Source organism: Dermacentor andersoni, chromosome 9, assembly GCF_023375885.2.
Source record: "Dermacentor andersoni chromosome 9, qqDerAnde1_hic_scaffold, whole genome shotgun sequence".
Lineage (NCBI taxonomy): Eukaryota > Metazoa > Arthropoda > Arachnida > Ixodida > Ixodidae > Dermacentor > Dermacentor andersoni.
This window is the reverse complement of record NC_092822.1, coordinates 16,097,333-16,107,362: the sequence shown is the minus strand read 5'-3', so window position 1 is coordinate 16,107,362 and position 10,030 is coordinate 16,097,333.

Here is a 10,030-nt window from a genome sequence, read left to right as displayed (position 1 = left end):
TAGATAGATAGATAGATAGATAGATAGATAGATAGATAGATAGATAGATAGATAGATAGATAGATAGATAGATAGATCCTCATTGGATCTTTAGTCCCGGAAAGTGATTGACCCCCGTAAAGTGCGTGAACCCCAAGAAAGCTGATGCATTAAAGAAATTAAGTCTCGAATAGACAGGAATTCAATACACAGAGCCACGAATGGAGGCTGGAAGGGAGGCATTGGACATTATCGAATTCCAAGTTTTATTTTGTAGTAGCTTCTGCGACCTCCATAGGGATTTAACAAATTAGAAGTGCCAATACTTTGGAGATTGAAGATTCGCGTTTGTCGTTGAGCTAGTGTCTGCTGTAAACAGCTGTGGTCGACCCCACTGTTAGCCAGAATGTACCATGAGTTTCGAATAAAACAAAACAACTGCACTCTGACTATAATGGTCAACAAGGCTCAAGCACGCACATTCGCACCATGTAAAATGTTCAGAGGCAACAGTGGCGTGCTCGCACGTATTGTCGTGCGGGACCGCTGAGTTCATGTTCCAGGCTACGGTTTTCGCCTTTGTAGGGTGGTTCAGTCCAAGAAATGAATAAGCCCAACGGTTGAATGAGGCGATATTGTAGACGTGACTGGTCGCGTTGATAACACAATGTCTACATAGTAACGTATAAAATCGTGCAGTGGGGCCACTGCGCAACCAGCACTTTTATGCAAAACAATAAACTAACGGCAACAACAACTTAGAAGCGCGCTCACAACGTTGTGATAAAATGATTATAGCGATCGTGGACAAAACTGCTGGGAAAAAATAAGACAAGCCGCTTCTCTCATTGTTCAGTTTCGGATTGCCAAAATCCAGGGCAGCAATGCCGCCAAGTGGTCGGTGGGACTGTTCGGAGAGATGCATTGGCTCGAGATCTTTCGCTAAGACCCATACGTTCAGACGTCAGAAGTGTGGTTGTGTCAAGAAAGGCTGTGAAGGAGAAAGACAGGAGAAGAGGAAAGTCTAGATATCAGGCACAATGCAGCTGATAACGTGAGCCAATTAATTACTTTTTGTTAACTCTTGCGGCCTTCACGATAATAGTCATATTAACAAGATGCCCCAGCATTCGGGGGGGGGGGGATGAAGACATATATGAGAGAGAGAGGTAAAGAGACAGAGAAGTCATAAGGGAAAGGCAGGGAGGTTAACCAGGCTGAGCCCGGTAGGCTTCCCTGCGCTGGGTAAGGGGGAAAGAGGATTGAAAGAGGAAGGTGAAATCTTTTTTTGTGGCTAAGGCCCGTCGTGTTGCACTATCTTGACAAAGGCTAGTGTCACCACATTCGTACTCACAAGATCGTCAGCCAGCATGAAGATAATGTGTGGTGGTTTGGAAGCCTTGCCGGATTTCGGCTGACGAGACGTTGCCAAGCACCCGCAGATAACAACGATGCATAGACTAGAGATAAGAAGCATGAGAAGAATAAAAATAAAATGTCATCTCTAATATCTGAACAAAGCAATCAGTCTAGGACACAAGACAACGATAAAGCTGCGACCAACTTGGGGTTTTTCACCCTTACAGACAGGTCGAAACAAAGGCTTAGTGGGTAGTTATTGACCAAAAGGCAAAATAGCTAAGTGGTCTGTGGAAATTTGGGAGCCTTAGGAACCCCTGAAGTTTACAAGCTGAGCTGCAATAAATATTTTAGTTTATTGTAAACGTTTTAAACTTCGGTAAATTAAAGAAAGAAAGAAAGTACTGGGTGACCAATCCACGATGGCTACTATTTATTAGTTTGCGTCTCCCTAACTCTACGATGGACAGAGATTCCTAACTCTCCAAACTACCACTAATAAAGTATAAAGCTGATATTTACCTGCACGTTGCATTGCAAGTTATGCGTGTATTCCTACTTTGGTTTTTTATGTGAGCTTTGTGAAATGTTGTTTTATCAAAATAAGCGTTGTGGAACGTAAACTGGGATGCGTGGAATTTCTGTAGTTTATTCTGTATAAAAGTTATCGCAATTTACGATACCATGATGTCGGTTATTGTCACTGAGTACTGGACTTCATAAAGTGAAGCTTCAACTTCTTGTAGTTTTGTCAATTGTATCAATATTTACAAATAATATAGGCTCATTCATGAAAAATCTGCCTCGACCACCCTTCAGACAACGATATTTCTCTAAAGGAGCGAAATTTTATTCTGGCTGAAACTCACCATATAGGGACACAGACATAGGGAACGCCAGGGGCAAATATAGACAAAAACATAGAAAGATATGACATCGCATGGCTTTACTGACATTGTCTGTTACAGCACGGGGTGAAATTAAATCTACGTAGGAATCGCGGTTCTACATCAGAAAGCACGCGAGAATGGGAGCTTACACATGTTACTTGCGACATACAGACTTCCTTCGCTTCTGAAATTTCGCGCTTTGTGATATACCGGCTTTTGCACGTGATTAGACGTATTTGAGAACTCCGCCACGCCACCACAGTTTCTGCAGTGAAAGGCTAAATGGCCTGAAAGAGCACGTTCCGCGTCGTATTTAGGTACCCTGATCCGCTAGTTGAGACAATGACCTGTCTGTTCTACGTGCATTTTTTTTTCTTACAAGACATTAGAATCGAATAAGCGAGCCCATTCCAGAGCTGACAGACTTCTACACAAGCAGGAGGCACGTGTGAAACGAAGGACCTCGCGTGTTCGCTATGCATAACCGACTCACCCAAATCACTACTACCCTGAGGGAATAAACGACCCGCATTTTCTTACCACCGCACAGTGTACGTGAACATTGCAGGCCCGGATAACAGTCGCTCAGGCCCTACGCTGTGGTTCCGGTCTGATGTGGTGCCGCTCCGGGAGCGCGGAAGCCGAGTGATTTGGAACAATTCGCACATCGCACGTTGTCAGCTTCCTGTTTACCACCGTTTGCCAGTCACTTAGTCGAACCTGCACGCAATCGACCGGCACGTGTGACGTCGGCGTTCGAAACAATCTCAGCGCTCTAGCCCTCGAGACCGTAACGCATCTGGCTCCATGTGACAAAAAAAGAAAAAGACGAAAGAAAGAAAAAAGAAAGAATATTTTTAACAGCTGCTGTAGCAGAGGTGAAACTGTGAACATGTAATCCTAAACATAAACCTTAGCAGCTAGATGTTTCCTGTGTGTTCTGTTTTGCACTGCATACATCAGAGATTGCAGGTGGTTTCACTAGAAAATATACTGCAGTAAATTGGCAGTTTAATGGATCATTGCTTCGTCGCCGTATGTCATTTAAGTTAACGTACTTTTGCTGATGCTGAATAGCGAGACCTGAAATGCGCACTCAGAAGTGTATTTATTAATGCTGGCACGCTTGTCAGCATAAGAACATCCCAATAAATTGGTCTGTAGTAATTATTCGTACGCAAGCACGTGACTAGCCTGCTCTTGAAGCTGCTGTGAATTTATTCGTGAGGATAGGTAAGCTTTAGTACTTTGCTGAACGGGAAGTTCAATGCTGCGGCGAATATTGTGCGTGGCCGAACTACGACTTAAACTCTGATGGATGCATTTTGTGGGTGATTGCCTACTTCAGCCGTTTTGAGCCTGCCTGCCTTTCTATCTATCTATCTATCTATCTATCTGTCTGTCTGTCTGTCTGTCTGTCTGTCTGTCTGTCCGTCCGTCTGTCTGTCTGTCTGTCTGTCTGTCTGTCTGTCTGTCTGTCTGTCTGTCTGTCTGTCTGTCTGTCTGTCTGTCTGTCTGTCTGTCTGTCTGTCTGTCTGTCTGTCTGTCTGTCTGTCTGTTCTTTTGAAAATTATAATAATTTCTATGACCCGCCATGGTTGCTTAATCGCTGTGGTGTTGGGCTGCTAAGCACGAGGTCGCGGGATCGAATCCCGGCCACGGCGGCCGCATTTCGATGGGCTCGAAATGCGAACACACCCGTGTACTTAGATTTCGGTGCGAGTTAAAGAACCCCAAGTGGTCCAAATTTCCGGAGTCCCCTACTAGGGCGTGCCTCACAATTAGAAAGTGGTTTTGGCACGTAAAACCCCATACTATAATTTTTTTTAGTTATTTCGATTGTGTTTTGCGAGACATATCTTACAAATGCAAAAAGATTTATACACAAGATATCTAAATTTCGCGCGCTGGGAACACCGGTCGATCGCAGCGCCCATCTCGTGGCGTTTCGCTATGTGGACAACATACTGCCCCATTGCAGCACACCATACCACAACCATTTTAAGGCTGTGGCTAGTACCACCTCCAACAAATCTGCTTTGCCGGTGGCTGTTTCCTGCTTACATATACTCTCGATTGCGGGAGAGCGAGCAGTTTGTTTGTATAGTTATTTCTTTCTTTCCTTCTTTCTTTCTCTTTCTTTTTCCTTCTTTCATGCATTATTTCTTTCTTTCCTTCTTTCTCTCACTGTTTCTTTCTTCCTGTCTTTTTTCTTTCTTTCCTTTCCATCTGTCATTCTTTCTTTCCTTCTTTTTCTGGTTCTTTCCTTCTTTTCACCTTTCTTTCTGCAGTCTTTCGTTCTTTCTTTCTTTCTGTCTGGGAGTAACCCCCCTGTCACACGGCATGTGTAATGTCATTCGCAGCGAACGAGACTACGTCTTAATGCCATTTTTGTTGCTTCTACAGGGGCATAGTGAATGACATTCACAGCTAATGGCATTTGCCCATAGAATGAGTTTCTTGAACTCATGCAAGCGCGACTTGTTTAAGCTCGACGACAGGGGACTAGGACAAAAATTGCGAAATCGATAAATAAAGACGAAATGTAATCAGAGTAAAGGTCGTCATAATTGCTCTTATGAATCTTTTAATAATTTTATGACGTACAGCATGATTGTTGAAGTACTTTGTGCAGCGATATTCTCGTTTCCAGTCTCCGACTGGACGTTAGCACCTCTTGTCGGCCATGTTTACAAACGCTCACATGTTTTTTTTTTTCATTTCTGCCTAATGTTTTGAAAGTGGTGCCGCGCTGAAGTCTATCCACCGACCACGGAAGCCAACTCGGCGGCTTCGTGAGCGGAGTATGAAAAGCGAAAAGCGCACTGGACCGACGACGAGACGCGCGCGCTGCTGACAATGTGGGAAGACCACCTCACCGATTCGCGCAGGGCGAAGCGCGACCTGAAGGAAGGAAAAAGTGGAGAAGGAAAGGCAGGGAGGTTAACCAGTTTAGCTTAACCGGTTTGCTACCCCTCACATGGGAGCGGGATGGGGGGATGAAGTATACACGTCGATTACTGGGTCCCTGCGTGTGCAAGGTGCCGATTACCATCGCCAACAATTGAGAATACCGACCAGATATGTTTTGCGCCATCTTGCAACTGAATCCAAACCGCAACTTTTTCGAAGAACCATTACCAACAGGTTCAACCACATCTTCAGCCCAAGGTCGTTTTTGCCGAAATTCTACGATCATGCAGGCCTCTGCTCAGGCGAGAGTAAACGACGTGTCTCATGTCGATTTGTCACAGAGCGGGGTTCGGCGGTTACCTCTGTAACAGCCATGTGGCCCGCCACAGTGATTGCATTAGCTAACTCAACTGTACTATCTAGACCTATTAGCACCCCTTAATGAGTACGACATAGTTATGTTTCCCACCTTAAAGTCGGTAGTAGCATCGAACTGCGCGACTCCCACTTTCACATTTGCCATCATCGCCGTTAATAGATCGCCTCATGCTGCAATGGAACCATTGCTCGACGAAATGCAAGTTTGCATCACTCACACCATGCACTCATTTGTAATCATTGCGGGCGGCTGCAATACGAAACACAAACTTTGTCGTCTTGTTGATGGTAATACGTGGGGTGCGGGGTGCACAGTTTATGTCCTACGCATCACCCGTCTGGAGGCCAACATTTCATACCTTTCATTTCACTTCTAAAGTCACCACCATGTAAGGCACAGTTGGGCGCATCGTCACAGCTGCATTTCGCGCAACTCGCGCGGGATGCACCTGGTTGGGAGTCGAGCACCGGTTTTCCCGCCTCTCTCGTCCTGTCCGGTTTTCGTGCTCGGTCTTTCGCTGTGAATCAACTAGCCGAGCAAACCGTTTTACTATGATATAGCATATCCTCTTAGGTGCCTTCGTTCATAAAAATAAAATGCAATGCATGCGTAGTTAACAGTAAACTAGGTATTTGTTTTTGTGCTGTATGGACAACGAGTACGGACAATTTCAAGAATCCAAAGAACAAAATTTGAGGGTGAGGTGCATAGGCACGAAGCTCACCGAATGTACGAATTCCGACTCCTAAACGAAACTGTGTATGTCGCATCATTTTTGTGATAACCTTTTCAGTGTAATGCCCTTACATTACCCTGAAAAAAACAACAACAACATGGTTTACAGTAGTTTTGCACAACTAGTAGCCAAGGCAACTATATCATGTCGTGTTCTTTTACAGGGGGAAGCGAGTTTTCTTTTTTTCTTATAACCCAATTGTACCCCAATCAACCGGCTCAGGATGTTCCAAACCGGTTTGAACCATTATATTCTTTCAGGAGCTAAACCGGAACCGAACTGAACCCGAGAAGATTTCGGTTCGACTCCGTAACACTGTTGCTTGTTAGTACCACACTGTCGCCCTAACGGCCTCCAAAGATATAGTTAGAGCGTGCAGGCATTACGCAAAGGTGTTGGTAAACAAATTAACAATGAAATGCAATGAAATCATGTTCTGCGATCATTGATTCATGAAAGGAATTTGTTGAGAAAGTACGATGGCGACTTCTTTATAAAGAAGCTGCCAACGTGCTCTCTCAACGCAATTTATCAGCGGTTTATATACAACTTTGCTATATTCACATTTACTAGCTGAGAGTAACCAAAAGGGAAATTTGCGCAATACGGCTTGAAGTACGCATGTGTGATTCTTTGACAAAGTGATAGCTTCCCCGCGTATGTTTGGTTGCAAGCATGGAGAAAGAAACGAGCTAGTGGGAAACATGGCGAAACAACCAATGAAACCAAAAGAATCAGCCCAACACGTAATCGCGTCGTCGGAGAATGCGGTAGGTTTTAGTGCTCTCACTTTCCAGATAGTTTATTTAATTTTTCCATGGTTACAAGTTAAAGCTTGCGTTCTTGCGTCTTGGTATCCATTCTGAGTGTACTGCGAATCTTTTACTATACTGCGCTTGCTATATTCCGAATGCTAACTGCGTTTCGCTAACCTCCTGCATTGCAGGTCAGAGAAAAAGCCTGCGATTGCCCAAGTACAGCAATAAGCCTTGTCCATGGAAGTTGGCGGCCCGACCATTGTGGTGGAAATAACAGATCTTCCTTTCGCGCTCGCGAGGCCTCCAGTGGACGAGGCGTGACGAGACAACAACAACAACAACAACAACAACAACAACAACAACAACAACAACAACATGACAGGGTGCCACAGAATTTCAGTCATGTGCGTTTTGCTTCCGAGTTTCACTTTTCTTTAAGAAAATATCACAGAAACTTTGGTGCTGGCTTCTTAACCGCATGCATGGAGGTTCAGCCAGTGTGGGAATGATTGGAAGTGCATAGGTTTGCCTTCAGACGTATTTGCGGCTGTGGAGACTGATTTTATTTAACAAAATATTGCGTTGTAAGTGCACTAATCGGCAATCATATATGCACGTACGCAGAGGCTTATCGCCCTCCTGCCTTCTAAAGAACGTGATTGTTTAGAAATTTAGACAGATAACGCGCAATACCTTTACATGAAAGTCTGAACCCACAAGCCGCAAGATCAGACAAATCTGTATAATAACGATCATTCTCATTCTATCGAAATGTCCTTTATTTTTTTTACTTCAAGAAATCCCTAAAGGCCGTCACAACGAGGGTATTCATGGGGGGTTGGCAAAAATTTAAAGGCAAGCTAGAGAAGCGCGACGAATGAATAGGCAACAAGAACCAGGCTGAACAACAACGCTCAATGCATCATGATAAAAAAAACGCCACGTAATAAACACCGCGAAAAAAAAAATATAAGACGCATTGCGGTGAACGGAGCTGAATTAGTAGAAAAGCTACACATCGCGTTCTTCTTTTTTTAGGAGTTCATGAAAATTAGTCTCATTTATTGCAGTTGCGATTGTTGGAGGCAGCCGGTTCAACCCAGTAATTGTGTTGTGTATGAACGATTTGGCAGAAGGTGAAGTGCGGCATATGTGATGCGTTTCACCTGGAAAGTGCCAGTGATTGCAGTGCCAGAGTTCCCTGTGATAAGTTTAGTAGAAAACTTGAAGCCAGACCGAGCTCTCGCAGCGCCCTCTGTCAAATCCATTCTTCACGTACGGCCAATACGCGCCTCACGTAAGGGCTTTCACGCGAGGGCTGCCTGCAGCGATAGAAGATACCGATAGCAACAATATGTGAACGTCGATGATTTTCTGCACAGAATGAACGAAAAAATCGTTTATTAACGAGAATATCAGAAAAACGCCTTTCACGCGTTTTTCTAATCATGCGCGGTGCTCGAATGCCGACCAGCCATCATTCCGTGTTCGCGTAGCTTTCTCTTTTATTTTCTTGTTTGTACAGGGCATGTCCGGAAAGTGGCAAGACTGCTTTTTCCTGTCGAACAGCACAGCTGCGTGCCCGCAGGCAAAATTGGCATACAGAGAGACTCCGGCGGTACAACGCAATCACACGCTTCCCATGAATGCATGTTCTGCAAGCGTGGCTGTATAGCGGCTACGGCGCTCGCCTACGGAGCGTTGGTACACCCGGTGTCGAATCTCGTCTCGCCAAGAAAGTTTATTTTGGTTTCTTTATTTCTCCCTCTCTCTGTCTGTCTGTCTTTCTTTCTGTGCCTCTCTGCGCCTCCTCTCATCTCACACTCTCTGCACTTCGCTCGGAACTGCGGACGTCAACATGACAAACCTAGCGAGCCCTTAACAGCTCCGCAGTGAAAGAAGCGATAAATGTTTGTGCAAATTCTCATCGCAATCAAATGCCAGAAACACGCGGACGACAAACGCCTGATATTGGACTGTTCGTGGCAGTGGCCGTAGCGAGTCTTCATTGCCAAGGCCATTAAATATTCCTCTTGGCCAGACAAGTGCAAAACATGTGAATCCAGAGCCACGCTGGAGCCTATATTATGGGAATGCCGAGGGATACATAACAATGAAGAAAACGCGGCCTCTAGCAGCAGCCTTCGCACGCGCTGGGAAGCCGCGCTGCTCAGCCCCGCCCTCGAGTACCAGCTATGGGCCGTCCAGCGGGCCGAGGATGCCGCCAGGACCCAACAACTCCTGGCCGTCACCTAGGCGGGGCCTTTGGCTCTCCCCACCAACTCGCAGGGCACACAATAAAGTTATTTCCTCCTCCACCTCTAGTTAAAACTTCATGGAATGAATGCTGCAGCACTTGCTGTCAAGCAGCTTCTGTTGTGTCCGCAGTCAGTCTTACCTATTGCGTGCGTACTTCGACATGACGCATCCAATTTCACATAGTTTCGTAACTTCGATTTTAGACCAGCGTTCAGTCTCTATTGCTGGCCGTTCGAGTGTTGTTATGGCTAGAAAGCTCTCTGCGCACCAAAATGTGCACGCTGAATGAACGCAACATTTTTTGTTGTCATATCTTTTCAAATCAAATCTTTTCCGCAAAGCACCCTCAGACGCTCAGTCCAGTAGCAAGAGGGCGTAAAAGAGCGCCTGCGGCATTAATGAGCGCCAGAAGCTCCTTTGCCCCTTCGCCTTCGCGCTGCGCTGCGTTGACGGCAAGTTGGAGTGTGTGGCCGGCGCATCTCACTCTGTGGAAGGGTGCCATGGAAGTAATCTCCTCACAGGCCCGTTCAGGCAGCTCTTCTTCTTCAAAGCTGTCCTCACAGCCTTCCTCGTCCGGAACCCTGTTCAGCCATTCTTCACCGAAATCTTCGGTCATGTTGAACGCCTTCGTCATGTTTGCAGCATTCTCCCACACTACGGCGCCAACCTGCGGCTCCTTCACGCCGCGTGACCCCAATTCAGCAACAAAAGTTTCTCTAATATTCTGCCGAATGTGGCGCCTTCAGTGTGCCGAAGA